The sequence below is a fragment of the Hemitrygon akajei genome, unplaced genomic scaffold (genome assembly GCF_048418815.1).
Source record: "Hemitrygon akajei unplaced genomic scaffold, sHemAka1.3 Scf000049, whole genome shotgun sequence".
Taxonomy (NCBI): Eukaryota; Metazoa; Chordata; class Chondrichthyes; order Myliobatiformes; family Dasyatidae; genus Hemitrygon; species Hemitrygon akajei.
The window spans coordinates 4261187-4277006 of NW_027331935.1; the positions used below are offsets into that span (position 1 = coordinate 4261187).

General features: G+C 45.7%; 1 protein-coding gene and 1 pseudogene across 1 annotated transcript in view; both read left to right on the forward strand.

The window, feature by feature from the left end:
* LOC140721010 (uncharacterized) overlaps positions 1 to 15820 on the forward strand; it is an 878357-nt gene that overhangs the window by 299746 nt on the left and 562791 nt on the right. The window lies entirely within an intron of this gene.
* LOC140721009 (lysozyme g-like) lies at positions 7933 to 8443 on the forward strand (annotated as a pseudogene).

The following is a 15820-nucleotide window of genomic DNA, read 5'->3' on the forward strand; positions in this document are numbered from 1 at the left end:
AGATTTCCGAGGGACAGCAGCTGCGTTTGGTGTGTGGAGAAGAGCACAAGGGTAGACACTTGGAGAAAACACCTGAAGAGCAGACCCGATTGCCAGGAGTGCTTTGTTCAAAACAATATTTTCAAGGAGGAAATGCCAATAATTCTGTGTTAGCCAGTTAGCACATGACGATCTTTGAGGGAAGTTCGATCTGTGGCCGATGAATGGAATCCATCATCTTGAGTAAAGTGATATAGTCAACTAGTACAGAACGGAGCTCCAACATTTATGTACACGTTTAGAATGGTTTATCGGCAATGGGCCCTTTAGTTTTTTATTACTATTATTTTCTTTTATGCCGGTGCATGATCTGTTATATCCTGGTGAATGACAACTGTGCATGGGGCAGCATTCACTCGGCAATCACCAGAGTTAAAGTTCCCTCATTGCAACATTCAAGTTTACTTGTTTGGTTGATACCAAATTATACCGACCCAAGATGTGTTATTTATGGAAGGCGCTGAGTCATGTGGCTGTCAGCAGAGTTAGTTAACGTGCCAACTTTGTGACGAGCTACGTGAGAGGGTCACGCTAGAATTAAATCTGTTATGTGACATGAGAGACCTGGCGAATAAGTGAGAGAGAGAGAGAGAGAGAGAGAGAGAGAGAGAGAGAGAGAGAGAGAGAGAGAGAGAGAGAGAGAGAGAGAGAGAGAGAGAGAGAGAGAGAGAGAACTGAACACCGGGATCGAAACTCTCTCATCATGTCATATGATGTGGGCGATCATCGTCTACTCATTACTATATTGATATTGGCGTTTTTTTTCCCCCTTGCCGTAGTTTGCTGTATTCTCCTGTGCAATGTTTTTACAAGAATAGTGAACTCTGCCCTTATCAATACTCTTCCGAGTTTGTATGTCTGGCGGCAGTGGTCAGAGAAACACAACTTGTGATATGCAGCAGCTTCTCATACGAACTTTCACCAACTGCTCCCATCGTGGAGGGGGTGGGTTAGGTTAACCTTATGCTACTCGTTGTCCAAGTGTGACCCGCAGGCTAGCGTAGGGAAGGAGCAGATTTGGAAGAAATGTGTGTACTGTCTGTGTGGGTGGGGTTCAGGTTCAGGTGTTGTCGGAAGGACCTTTGTTCAGTCAGCCACTCCTGTCACCGATCACAGCCCTTGCAGTGAGGCAGGGGGATACAAGTGCTGAAGCAGACGGGAGCGCACCGGACAACAATCTGTGAACCTGGAGCTCCTGAATAATTCGCAATAAACCAGCAATGCCAGACAAGAAGAGCAATGATCCGTGCCCTGGCGCCTTGTCGGACCTCGCAGGATTGGTTTATTGTTGACACCTGTACCGAGGGACAGTGATAGTCTTGTCTTCAATACGGTGCACAACAATCACTACATTGCACAGTGCATTGCGGTAGGAAAAGGGAAAACAATAACAGAATGCAGAATAGAGTATAACTGCCACAGATAAAGTGCACTACAGTTAAACAATAACGATGTTGTGATGAACCGCACGGCAACTTTGAAAGATTCAAAGGTTTTTTTTTATTATCAAAGCATATCCATATGCAAATCTGATTTCTTAAACATTTCTTAGAGACGCACGAGTCACAGAAAGTACATGAAATTAATTCAAGGAAAAACATTGAAACAGAACCCAAACCCTTCCCTCCTCAAAAGGAACAGCATCCTGATCACCTAATTCCCTGCACGTCCACCGCCCCCCCCCCCCCCACCCCGCAAACCACCGCACGAAACGACGAAACGGAGCAGGAGCATTTGCTTCATGTCCCGAACGAAAAAAAAGACTTTTAGAATACTAACTGAGCATTAACCCCGAAACTTCTTCCCCTCACACAACAAAACCGAAAAGGAACCGACGATAAAAGCACAGAATATAAATAGCATAAATCTGAGAAAGTCCAGAGGCTATAAACGCAGCTTCATCCTCTGATATCAACGACATTCATCAAAAGAGGGAGACAAGACACAATCAAAGAGGCGTACCCGCCGTCTACAGAGACCCACACTGTGATCGGTCACTTATAGATTCCTACTCTGACAGGCAACCGGCGCTGAACTCTCCCTCGCATTTAGCATTTACCTCGATATCTCGAACTTCCTCAGCAGATTAATGGACTCGTTAAACGGCGAAACGGTGTCGAACAGCGATTCCCGCCACGCATCGAAATTTCTTCTCATTGTGGTCGTCTGATTATGCACTCTTGTCACACAATCTTCTCGGAGCTAGCAAAGCGCTGGAGCAGCCAAACCATCTCCAGGCTGTAAATGGCAGCCTTTAACTGTCCCAGGAACACGGTAAAGATGGACGATAAAACAGACATAAAATAACTTTAAAAATGTGTATATTTTCGTGTCCTAGTAGAGAGATGTCGACTTAGAGAGCGTTTCTTTAGCATTTTTGTCTGTTTTGGAAGAAGCCGGTTGGATTCTAATCCAGGACCACTCGCCTCGATGTCCAGTGTCGATGCCAGTACATCACCGGCCAGATAGACAATAAGGTGCAAGATCCACTAGATTGACGTCAAGTCCATTTACTCATATTAGGGATATTCTTATCACGTAAAACTATGATAGAACATATTCCTTGTCCTTATAACAGTGGGTAGAAACTGTCCTTGAGCCTGGCAGTGTGTGCTTTCATACTTTGGCATCTTCTGTCCGATTGGAAGGGAGAGAGGATGTCTGGGATGGGTAGGACCCTGGAGTGCACTGGCTACTCTACCAAGGCATTGGATGTGAAGACCGAGTCCACGGAGGGGAGTCTGGTTTCCGTGACGTGTTGAGCTGCGTCCAGAACCTTCTGCAATTTCTCACGGTCACAGGAGGAGCGATCTGCGGTACCAAGCCATGATGTGTCCACTCAGGATGCTTTCTGTCAAGGTGGACGTGGCTGCAGAGGTGTGGACTGCCACATGTAACTGGCTAGATAGGGGGACGGAATCGCGATGTGGTCCAACAAGATGTCTCCATGAGCATTTGGTGAAACTGGGTGACTTCCGTCTGGCTTTGTGTCTTCAATAGGGAGAGGACCTCTCAGTCCCCGACGTGCGTCCAGCTTCTCGTGTTTGAAGGAGGAAGTGCTGTTGCCGTTCCTTTCTGTTGATAACGATACCCAGCTATCCGGGTGCAGAGAAAACAGCCTGCAACAGCTCTCCAACCTACTGCTTGTCGGGACATCACAGAACCAGCCTATCCCCATAGGTTCCTTTTCACCGGACAACTCTGGTCGGGTTGCATGTGGAGTATTGCATTTAGTTTCAGTCGTCTTATAGGAAGGGTGACGAGGATTTGGAAAGAGTATAGACGAGGTTATAAGGAGAACCTTCGGGAGGAGAACTAGAAGTTGCACAAACTTGGATTGTTCTGGTCCGAGTGGCGGAAGCCAAGGTGAGAACTGAGAGGATCATTATTCTCATAAAAGTAAGTGTTGTTGCCGCTTTTTCAAGCTCTGGTTAGGTTCCATCTGGATTTTAAATTTAGTTTCGGTCGGTCCATTATAGAAAGGAGGACAAGGCTGCGGAAAGGGTTTGGAAGAGGTTTATAGACAAGAGATCTATGAGGAAGATTTGCACGAACTCCTGTTATCCTTTCCAGAATGGCAGCCACCAAGGGGAGATAGAGAGGCTGATAAGAGTCATAAACACAGTCGGCAACTGTAACCTTTCTCACAGCATTAAAGTACCAAATAACAGAGGACATGCAGTTGAGGTGAGAACGGAAAATGTTCAAAGGAGATGTGTGGCGAAATGTTTAAAACAAAACAGAGAGTTGCGAGTGTCTGGAAATCATTTCAGGCGTGGTGGTGAAGGCAATGGTGTTTATGAGATTCTGCGATAGGCAAACAAATTCACAGAGAAGGGACGGGTATAGACAACACGGAGACAGGCTGATTAGTTTAATTAGGTATCACAGGCTTAACCATATCAGCCCAACATCACAGAGTAAATGTTCTCTTCCTGCTCCACACGGTCTAACTGAAGAAATAATCACTGATGAGGGAAATTTATTTTCCACTCCATCGTGAATATGATGTCGTTCATTCGGAGTCTGTGACCCATGGTAATAGAATCTCATTCAAGGGAAACATCCTCCCAGCAATCGGTCTGAATTACCTGAAAGAACCGATCAATTCTTCTCATAATTCCAAAGAAAACAGTTCCAGCTTATCCACTTTCCCCTTACATATACAGCCTACCATCTCTTGAAGCATTCAAGTCCTTGTGAGGAAAAGTCCCTTCACTCTCTCCGTTGCAGGGATAACTTTCCTGAGGAACTGTAACTAGACCTGGAAACAGTATTCAATGAGCATTCTGGCAGAAGGATTCGTTCTATGAGGCATCACTGGCTTAATTTGGTCAGCCCACCGTCGCAGACAAAATGGCCTCCTTCTGTTCTGCACTTTTGTATGTTTTAACGGGAGATGGAATCACTAATTGAGGACATTTGTCTCCCACGCATTCCTAAATATCTGTTCCTTCATGCTGGGACAATAACACACGGTAATAGAATTCTCATTCAGAAGAGACATCCTCCCTGTAATTAATCTGAACGGTCTGAAAGAATCCAGCATTTCTCCTCACAATTCCAGAGAATACAGACTCACTCTCCCCACACGCAGCAAGCGGGCCATCCCAGACCTAGACCTGTCAGTGTGAGCAATAGTCTCGCACCCTCTCTTTAATCGGTAGAACTATCCCAAGGAAATGTGACAAGACCTGGAACTAATAATCAAGGTTAATTCTCACCACATCTTGTAGGACACTTCCCAGTAAGACATCTTTATACATCTTCTCCAATGCTCCTGCATCACAGCAGAAGATACTGTTTTTTGCTTCCTAATTATTTGCGGTACCTGTATGTTAACTCTTAGTGACCTGTTGACAAGGACCGTGAGGACCCTCTGAACCATTCAATCTGTCCGCATATAAATATGGATTTTCTAGATTGTTCCACTAGGAATGGATGGCCTCAGATCCCCCATATTCTGTCCGTCTGCCACATCTTCATTCCTTCACTTCTGTCTGCATCCCCAAACCATGGCTGCGCCCTTCTCACCACTAACCCTGCCATTCAGATCTGTGCTACAGCGACATGGATATAATAAAGTTGGTCCTCACATTGAAATTTCCAATGTAGACTGTGAACAGCTGGGGTCTCAGACACAATCCTTGAGTCACCTAAATGTTTGAACGCCGTCCATTTATTTCCTCTACCTGACCTTGACCTGCTGACTAATTCTCACCCAGGCATATTATCAAGAACCCCATGTGCTTATCCAAACCTTTTTAAGTTCTTCCAATATCAAATTCATCAGTTCCCAATGTTGCATCTGGTTGTCCAATCTTGAGCCCACACTGACTCTGCCAGCCCCGTGGGTGAAGATCTGGAGACATGGCCTGTGTCCCTAACTGTTCGATACTCGTACAGAATTCAATGTAAGTATTGACCATCTCTGGTCGAGTGTAAACCGTTGTATTGGTAATCTGTGTTTCGGACTTGGGTTCAGTGTGGGACTGAGTCTGAATTTCTCTGTTGTCTGAAACTGTGGAACTGATGAGCTGTCGCTGTCTCTGTGATCTGTGTCAGTGAAACTGGGTCAGTGAGGGAGACGGCTGCCTAAATCGGCTGTTGCACAATATATCATTGTCAATCTGTCGGCCTGACTCTCTCTTTCTTTGACACATATATAACATTGCATGTGACGCTTGTCTTTCTTTCATTCACTTTTAGCTATCCTGTTATTGACCATCCTATCTAAATCTCCAAATTTAGCGACCGATTTTTAATATTCAATATTTAATATTTCCTTTGCAGATGGAAGCATTTCTTCGTAATTTTCGTTTGACCTCTAACAGGTTTGAGATGCTCTAAAACGCCTATTACATCAGCAACATCTAAAAATACTTGAGGAACTCCGCAGAGCTTTGTCAACACATTGTGTGTGGTGCCTTGGATTTCCAGAATCTGCTGGTGATCTCATGTTTTCTACATCAGCATCGTGGTGGTCAGACCACTGCCATCACGTGTGTGTGTGTGTGTGTGTGTGTGTGTGTGTGTGTGTGTGTGTGTGTGTGTGTGTGTGTGTGTGTGTGTGTGTGTGTGTGTGTGTTCTGTGTGTGTGTGTGTGTGTGTGTGTGTGTGTGTGTGTGTGTGTGTGTGCGTGAGTGTGAGTGTGAGTGTGTGGGGAGGGGGGCAGGATGATGCTGAAAATAGAAAACCGCAGGGACAGAAGTTAGGGATCGGACGTGTCGTTGAACTGTGCTTACAAATGGATAATTAGTGATCAAAAGACTGAAATCTGTAAATGTGGCTGTTTCGGGTCTTTGTCATTAGAGCTCCGACATTCTTTTCACTGGATGAGTCACCGCTGAGGTAATGCGTAGGAATTTATAAGTACTTATCTTCATTCGGTCCAATATTTACATCTTTTCTCCATTGGATAGGTGTTGAAATACCATGTTTGTTTAAGTGACTGAGGTCAGTCAGTCAGCGCAGTAACCGGATCTCTGGAGAATGATGCTTTGTATAAATCAGCGCCGTTTTGAATACATTAGCTTAGAGTTTCTGACGTATCTGTGAATTCAGGAGCAACACAATTGGCAGATTATCACCGAAATGGGTTATCCAGTCCTCTTGCGGATAGGAGAAGTTTACTATCCTTTTATTTCAGTCTCTGGAATTCCCGGTAATCCGCCGTATCAGCTGCCGTTGGTGGGAATTGAAGTTGAATATCAATGTAGTGATGGTTTCTGTCGCTGGTTTCCATTGCCATATGTCCAGTCCAAGTGTTCGGCATTCTAGGAATGGAATCGCAGCCAGCGACTGTGGAATCTGAAACCTGGAAATAACACGAAACCGCTGTGAGAATTCAGCAAATCCGCCAACATCGGAGGACCTCAGTGGGACAAGCAGATTTCTTCCAGGGGTTTGTGCTCAATAATGTGATGTTCTGGTCTCTGTGCTTTTGGTCTCGAAGCAGTTACACTGCATTTGCAAATACTGTGTTTAAAATGAGATGATACAAATTGATTGTCTGCATTGGTACGTGAGCGGTTGTGTGAGGTACGAGTAAAGGTAACGATTCAGCAAATGTGAGGAGCATCATTTTGCACCATGAACCTTGAGGATTTTTAGTAATTGTGTGCGGTGTGACAGAAAGTGAAGCAGTTGTTGAACAACGCAATGACGTCGTTACCGATCAATTAACAAAACCGACGTGGTCATTCATAACTATCAATACTGTGAAATGTATTCTACTGTCCACATCTGACACCGCTACAGACACCTGACTGCGCCACCGACTCTGCTACTGGACGTTGAATTCCTCTCCCCGGCTTCCCTGTGATGGATATTCAGTTGGAGGCTTCAGGTATATCTGTGTAACAACACACACAAAATGCTGGTGGAACGCAGCAGGCCAGGCAGCATCTTTAGGAAGAAGACGGCCCGAAACGTCGACTGTACTTCTTCCTATAGATGCTGCCTCGCCTGCTGCGTTCCACCAGCATTTTGTGTGTTTTCCTTGAATTTCCAGCATCTGCAGATTTCCTCGTTTTTGAATGTATCTGAGAGGCTGTATCAGACTACGCGCTGACTGCTGCCTCAGTCAAAGACTTGCTGTAAAGTCAGCGAGGTGGCAAATGTTGGGACAGGAAACAAACACGGGAAATGCTGGAAACACAAAGCCCCAAACGGCATGTAGAGAAAGAGAAAGCAGCAGTATAGAAAACAGCTTGTGTTGTTGTGCTTGAGTGTGACTGGTAGATGTTGGGACTTTGGCTTGTGAGGCTTTACTCAAGAGGCAGAAGTACAGATGTAATTACCCCACGCATCTGTGTGAGCTTGTAGAGGTGTCATCATCCAACATTTTATTAGAACACCATTCTACCTTCTGTAGCTACCAGTAACAGAACTATGTCAAGAATTTGTAGGTACGGAGACATTACAAGGGTTGACAAAACAGGCGCTTCCCAGATCACTACAAACCAGGACGGCCTAGGGTTCAGTGGTGTTGCAGCTTCTCAAAAGATGATGGAGAATGATCTTCAGAGGGCAAATCGTTGCAAGTCTTCGATATACCAAGTTGTCCATGCCCACCAAATCGATCCAGCCCCCATTGGTGCTATAGCATCCCTTGAATCCCGAGTAGGCAATGCCTTGGTAAATGGCTGCGGTGACCATGGGAATGCATTTGGTCCCATCCAGGTTGACAAACGCTGGCATTCACTTCGTGGATCTTATGACAGCAGAGAACATCTTATGCAAGGAACAGAGACATGTGGTAGGAATGTTTGGAGCCATTAAACAAAAGTTTCCAAGCTGGACCAAAGAGCAGCAGCTTAAAGGTGCGCTTGATGCTTACAACATGGGTCCGGATAATGTCCATGACTACCTTAATGTGGGATGCTTATTCAATAGGCCATGACGACTCTGATAATGAGAGTTAGTCGTGTCATGGGGGGTCTCTGAAACAGATCAAAGAAAATACATGTTGACATCTTTCCCACATGTTATATTTTATCTGGATGAGTGGTTCCGGGATTTGCTGTTTCTGTTGTGTCCTGTTCTGTCGCTGACAGAGAGTCGCATGGAAGTTGATGATTGTCTAATGCAAGAAGTCCGCCATCAGCGTCGAGTTTTATTCATTTCATTCATATCAGAGGCGGATGACGCCGGCAGAAAATGTTCCAAAAAGTACTGACTCTGCGGTTACCTGGTTTTATCTTCTGGCTGCCTTTTCACATTTTGGTCATCAGAAGGGAATCCGAATTCAAATCATTTGACTTTATTTTAATGTGTAAGCTCAGCCAGATCTTGACTCTCTCTTCACCCTTCTACCGCGACATGCAGCAAAACAGTGGAAACATTTCACGATCCCCGAAAACAGCTGCATTGGGTTCTGTTCAGTATTTTCTCAATTTGCTATTTCCCCTCTCTCTTCCAGCGAACCTGGTGGCGATTGTGATCCTGTCCCTGGGAACGTGCGGCCTCTTCAAATGTGTAACTCTCTACCTGGTGGGAATAGCAGCGGCCGATCTGCTGGTCGTTATATCGCAACAGCTGCTGATGTGGACTGCTTGGATTTACTGCCCACAATCATTCCTGTTCATCACTCCTGTGTGCAGTATTGCTAGATGGCTGATTTCTGCGAACATCGCGGCCTCTGTCTTGCTGACTGTCTCTTTCACCGTCGATCGAATTGTGGCTATTTGCTGTGAGAAACTGAAGTTAAAATATTGCACCGAGAGAAACGCTGCTGTGGTTATCGGGACAGTGAGTGTGCTGGCCTGTTTGGAGAGTGTCCCCTGGGGTTTTACCTCTGAGCCTCTTGTAATAATTCATGGTGTTCCCTGGTACTGTGTTCTTACACCGAGCTACAAAAACTCTCCTTCATGGGCGGGTTTGAGATGTTACATCGTATTTTAACACCATGTGCCCCATTCTTTCTGATGCTGATGCTCAATATTCTGACAGCCAGGCCAATTCTGATGGCTAGTCGAGCACGCAGGTGGCTCCGAGGACAAAAAAGTGGAGAGAATGACAAGGACCGGGAGATGGAGAACCGACGCAAATCTATCGTTTTGCTCTTCAGTATAACGGGTAGTTTCATATTGTTGTGGGGAACACGTTTGGTATTTTACATCTATCAACGGATTTCAATGAGTTTTGTTTATTATTCTGTCATGAATCCCGTTTACATTATAGATGAGACATCGGGAATGCTGCAGATCCTCAGTTCCTCCACCAACACGTGTATTTACGTCCTAACTCAGAGCAAATTCCGAGGGGATCTCAAGAATGCGGTGATATACCCACTGAATCGGATTTTGAAACTCATTAAACGATAGAAATAAAGACTGTGCAGTAGTACAATTCAGCTGCCTTCATGCCCCTATTCTGTACTCCCACTTGTGAGTAAACAGAAACAAAATGATGAACTGATTTACAAACAAAGCAGGAGAGCATCTGGTGATGCTCGAAATACAGAACAGCACGTACAAAATCATGACGGTTGTCGGCCCGAAGAGTTGAATGTTTACTCATTTCTATCTGCTGAGTTGCTCCAGCATTTTCTTGGTGTTGCTTTATAGTTATAAAACAACTAGTTACAGCCGATCTCGACGACATCACTGGCGTCAGCATTCCAGAAAACTCCATAGAACCATAGAATCATAGAACACTACAGCACAGTACAGGCCCTTCAGCCCTCCATGTTGTGCCGACCCATATAATCCTTTAAAAAAGTATTAAATCCACACTACCCCATAACCCTCTATTTTTTCCGTCATCCCTGTACCGGTGCAAGTGGCTCTTAAATACCCCTAATGTTTTAAACTCCACCACCATCCCTGGCAAGTCATTCCAGGCACTCACAACCCTCAGTGTGTAAAAAAAAACTTACCCCTGATGTCACCCCTAAACTTCCCTCTCTTAATTTTGTACCTATGCCCTCTGGTGTTTGATGTTGGTCCCCTTGGAAACAGGTACTGAATATCCACCCTATTTATGCCTCTCATAATCCTGTAGACCTCTCTCAAGTCCCCTCTCATTTTTCTATACTCCAAAGAGAAAAGTCCCAGCTCTGCTAACCTGGCTTCATATGAATTTTCTCCAAACCAGTCAACATCGTGGTAAATCTCCTGCACCCTATCCGTAGCTTCCATATACTTCCTATCATGGGGTGACCAGCATTGAACACAATACTCTAAGTGTAGTCTCACCAGAGATTTGTAGAGTTTCAACATGACCTCTCTACTCTTGAACTCAATCCCCCTGTTAATGAAGCCTAGCATCCCATAGGCCTTCTTAAATAGGCTATCAACCTGCACAGCGACCTTGAGAGATGTATGGATTTGAACCCCAAAGTCCCTTTGTTCATCCACACTCTTAAGTAACTGACCATTAATCCTGTGCTCAGTCTTCTGGTTTGTCCTTCCAAAATGCATCACCTCACACTTATCCAGATTGAACTCCATCCGCCATTTTTCAGCCCAACTCTGCAGCCTGTCTATATCCTCTTGTAACCTTCGACAACCTGCAGCTCCATTCACAACTCATACAATCTTCGTATCATCCGGAAAGTTTCTCATCCATCCTTCCGCGTCTACATCCAGGTCATTTATAAAAATCACAAATAGCAGGGGTCCCAGGACAGATCCCTGCGGCTCTCCAATAGTCACCGACCTCCAGGCAGAATACTTTCCTTCCGCAACTACCCTCTGCTTTCTTCCTTCAAGCTTTTTTTTTTATCCAAACAGCCAAGGTTCTACTTATCCCATGACTAATGACTAACTGGATTAGTCTCTCCTGAGAGACCTTATTAAATGCCATGCAGACCACATCCACTGCCCTGCCCTCATCAATTTATTTTGTTACCTGTTCAGAAAACTCAATCAGGCTCGTGAAACACGGTCTTCCCTTCACAAAGCTATGCTGACTATTCATGAGTAGACTGTACTTCTCCAAATGCTCGTAGATCCTATCCTTAAGAATCCTTTCCAGTAGTTTGCAGACCACCAACGTAATACTCACCGGTCTATAGTTCCCAGGTTTCTACCTGTTACTTTTTTCTTAAACAAGGGTACTACATTTGCCATTCTCCAGTCCTCCGACACTTCCCCTGTAGCCAAAGAGGATTCAAAGATCATAGCTAAAACTCCAGCAATCTCTTCTCTCTATTCCCCCAACAACTGGGGTTGTTGTGTCATATCCGGCCCTGGGGATTTATCAATCTTGATGTTTTTTAAGAAGATCCAGCACCTTTTTTCCCTTAATCTCAATATTGTCCAGCACACAGGCCTGCATATTTCGACCTCACCCTGATCAAGATCCTTTTCGTTTGTAAGTTCTGAAGCAAAGTATTCATTTAGGACCTCCCCAGCCTCCTCCGCCTCCAGGCATATGTTGCCCTCCTTATCCTTTAGCAGTCCCACCTTCGTTCTCGTCATCCTCCTGCTCTTCACATACGCATAGAACGCCTTGGGGTTGTCCTTAATCCTACATGCCAAGGCTGCCATACGGGGGTGTTGTATTGGGTCTCAACTGCAGGACACAGGCACTGAAGTCCGGGAAACAAGACGAGACGGAACCAAAGGGCGGGACGGGATGCAGTCTAGGCAAGGGAAGTCGGGCTAGGACGAGGGATTGGGACCGAGAAGCCTGGGATGGAATAGAAGCCCGAGACTGGACAAGGACCCAGAACGCAGAACCTGGGTCTTGCCTCGGCCTCGAACCCCCAAGCCCAGGCGCGGACTTGACGATGCTTGGCTAGAGACTTGAGGCTGGGGTTCAGGCTTGGCTAGAGACTTGAGGCTGGGGTTCAGGCTTGGCTAGAGACTAGGGGCTTGGAGTCTTGAGGCTTGGCTAGATGCTTGGCGTCTTGAGGCTTGGCTAGAGGTTGGAGATCTTGAGGCTGCAGGCTTGATTCGAGGCTTGCGGCTGGAGCTTGAATAACTCGGAGGCTGGAGCTAGGAGGCAGACTAGGAACGGTAAACCAACATGGACCGGGACTTAACCGTCGACAAGCCAGGACTCATCTTTAGCAAGACACTGACATGAGACGGGACAGTACGCAGACATAGAGCCGGGCCTTATTCGCCGACAAACCGGGACTCATCTTTAACTCTACACCAAGGTGGGGCAGGACCGTCCGTCGGGTAACGGCAGAATGGCCGGACTTATCCAACGGAGGCAAAGACAAGACAAGACAGATTCCCCACGCAGGGCAATGGCAGAACTGCCTGACTTACCCCAAAAAGGCGAGTACAAGGCTAGAAAGATCCCCCCTCAGGGCAATGGCAGAACGGCCTAACTTACCCCAAGGGGCGAGGACAGGAAAATTCAAACACGAAAGAACGACAGACAGTTCCACCTATGCATCGGGGTAGCTCCGAGTAGCCGTTACGGCCGGCAGCCTTGGCTGGGTATGGAAGCAACCGGATCCCTACATAGCTCGGAGTGACTGCCGGCCACCCTGCTGGCCCGGGAAGCAGCTGAATCCATACTGCAATGGCAGCACCGACTACTACCAGCAAGGTTTCCAGTAGCCATATTTCGCCAACGCTGTCCCAAGGATGGCAAGAGTCCGTTCCAGCCTTCCACTGTGCCATGAGAATCTTGACAAGACGACCCACAACCACACTCACTACCAGGGCCACTTATATTCCCAGTTCCACTATGAGCCTCAGGTGTTTCTGGTTAAGTCCAACCGAAGCAAGTGACCGCCGGAGAACCCAGAGTCCGGAGTCCGTGGGCCAGACCACGGACTTCGGACTGGACCATAACAAAAGCCTTATCATGCCCCCTTCGAGCTCTCCTAAGTCCTTTCTTTAGCTCCTTCCTGGCTACCCTCTATTTCTCATGAGCCCCTCCTACTTCCTGCTTCTTATATCTAACATATGCTTTCTTTTTCGTCCTGACGAGCTGCCACACGTAAAGATCCCTTTTTCATCTCACCTTCTCCCGGCTTAAATTGAATCTTGAGGCAAACCTATCACTCCTCCTTCCCGATTCTGACAAAACTGCCTGATATGGAGTATACTTTCGTCCGCACCACCATTCCTCTCACATGGTGGATTGGATAGTGGACTACTTGACAGACAGACCTCAGTATGTGCGGTTGGGAGACTGTAGGTCTGACACGGTGGTCAGCAGCACAGGAGCGCCGCAGGGAACCGTACTCTCTCCGGTCCTGTTCACCCTGTACACATCAGACTTCCAATATAACTCGGAGTCCTGCCATGTGCAGAAGTTCGCTGATGACACGGCCATAGTGGGGTGTGTCAGGAATGGACAGGAGGAGGAGTATAGGAAACTGATACAGGACTTTGTGATATGGTGCAACTCAAACTACCTGCGTCTCAATATCACCAAGACCAAGGAGATGGTGGTGGACTTTAGGAGATCTAGGCCTCATATGGAGCCAGTGATCATTAATGGAGAATGTGTGGAACAGGTTAAGACCTACAAGTATCTGGGAGTACAGTTAGACGAGAAGCTAGACTGGACTGCCAACACAGATGCCTTGTGCAGGAAGGCACAGAGTCGACTGTACTTCCTTAGAAGGTTGGCGTCATTCAATGTCTGTAGTGAGATGCTGAAGATGTTCTATAGGTCAGTTGTGGAGAGCGCCCTCTTCTTTGTGGTGGCGTGTTGGGGAGGAAGCATTAAGAAGAGGGACGCCTCACGTCTTAATAAGCTGGTAAGGAAGGCGGGCTCTGTCGTGGGCAAAGTACTGGAGAGTTTAACATCGGTAGCTGAGCGAAGGGCGCTGAGTAGGCTACGGTCAATTATGGATAACTCTGAACATCCTCTACATAGCACCATCCAGAGACAGAGAAGCAGTTTCAGCGACAGGTTACTATCGATGCAATGCTCCTCAGACAGGAAGAAGAGGTCAATACTCCCCAATGCCATTAGGCTTTACAATTCTACCGCCAGGACTTAAGAACTTTTTAAAAGCTATTATTAATGCTTTTTGAGATAGTGATTTAGATGCATATCATATTTTTTACTGAGTTAAGTATTGTATGTAATTAGTTTTGCTACAACAAGTGTATGGGACATTGGAAAAAAGTTGAATTTCCCCATGGGGATGAAGAAAGTATCTATCTATCTATCTATCTATCTATCTATCTATCTATCTATCTATCTATCTATCTATCTATCTATCTATCTATCTATCTATCTATCTATCTATCTATCCTGGTCCCGTCATTACCCGTCATTTCCTTTACGCTCGTTTTCTCCTCTGTCTCTACCTGTGGCTTCTCCTTCTGTTTTCCCGTTTGAGATAACTTCCAGTAACAGAAATTTAGCCCTCAGTGAAAGAGTTGGGGGGAGGGGGTCTGGAGTTGGTTCGGTGGAAGAGTAGATGTTGTGAACCCAAGAACAAATGACACAGCTGAGGCGAAATGGGAACTGACATGGTCTAATCCTACACAAAGTGCTGGAGAAAGTCTTTAGCTCAGGCAGCAGGACTGGAGAGAGATAGAGAAAAAAAGATCCAATTCAGCTGCAGTGTCTCTTCGCAAAACGTCCGTAGTTTTTTCTTTTACATAGATGCTGCCTGGCCTGCAGAGCTCCACCAGCATTTTGGATTTGCAGAACCTGCAGATTTTCTCTTGTTTATGATTGGTCTACTAGTCAGTTTCAACGAGATATTCGGCTATGCCAACACAGAACTGACGCTGGACAAAGAACAAGCGAATAATTGTTGAAAAGGACATTGATATAGAAACAGACACTTGATAATTAATGGAACAAAGGCTCAATTAATTTTGTATTTCAAGCAACTGGGAAATTGGAGGGTCTCTAAACAAACACGAATGGGGATATTATTATTTACAAAATTAGAAAGATGATGGGTGTAGCAGTAGATTGTGTTCAGATATTACATACTCCAGATGAAGCTGAATTGTGGAATCAGTTTGAGTCCTTCAGTAGTTGGTCGGTGAATTTAATTAATGTTAATCGTGAGCGGGTAATGTCGTAATATAAACGTTAAGTATAAGCTTGGTTGAGACGGATAGAGGGTAGTAGGGATAATCCTGGGAATTGTGAAACAGTGACTCCTGGCATTAATGGAGGCTCAAACTTTGAAATGGGTTTCCTCGCGGGAGGATTGACAAATATTTGGAGAAGCAGCATTCGAGACAGTCAAATCACTTTGTTACGGGAAGGTCATGAATTGCGCACCTGAATAACTTTCTGTTATTATTTATTGTAATGCCGGTACTGTTTTGTGCAGTTTATGCAGTCCAGTGTAGGTCTGTAGTCTAGTATAGCTTTCTCTGTGTTTGTT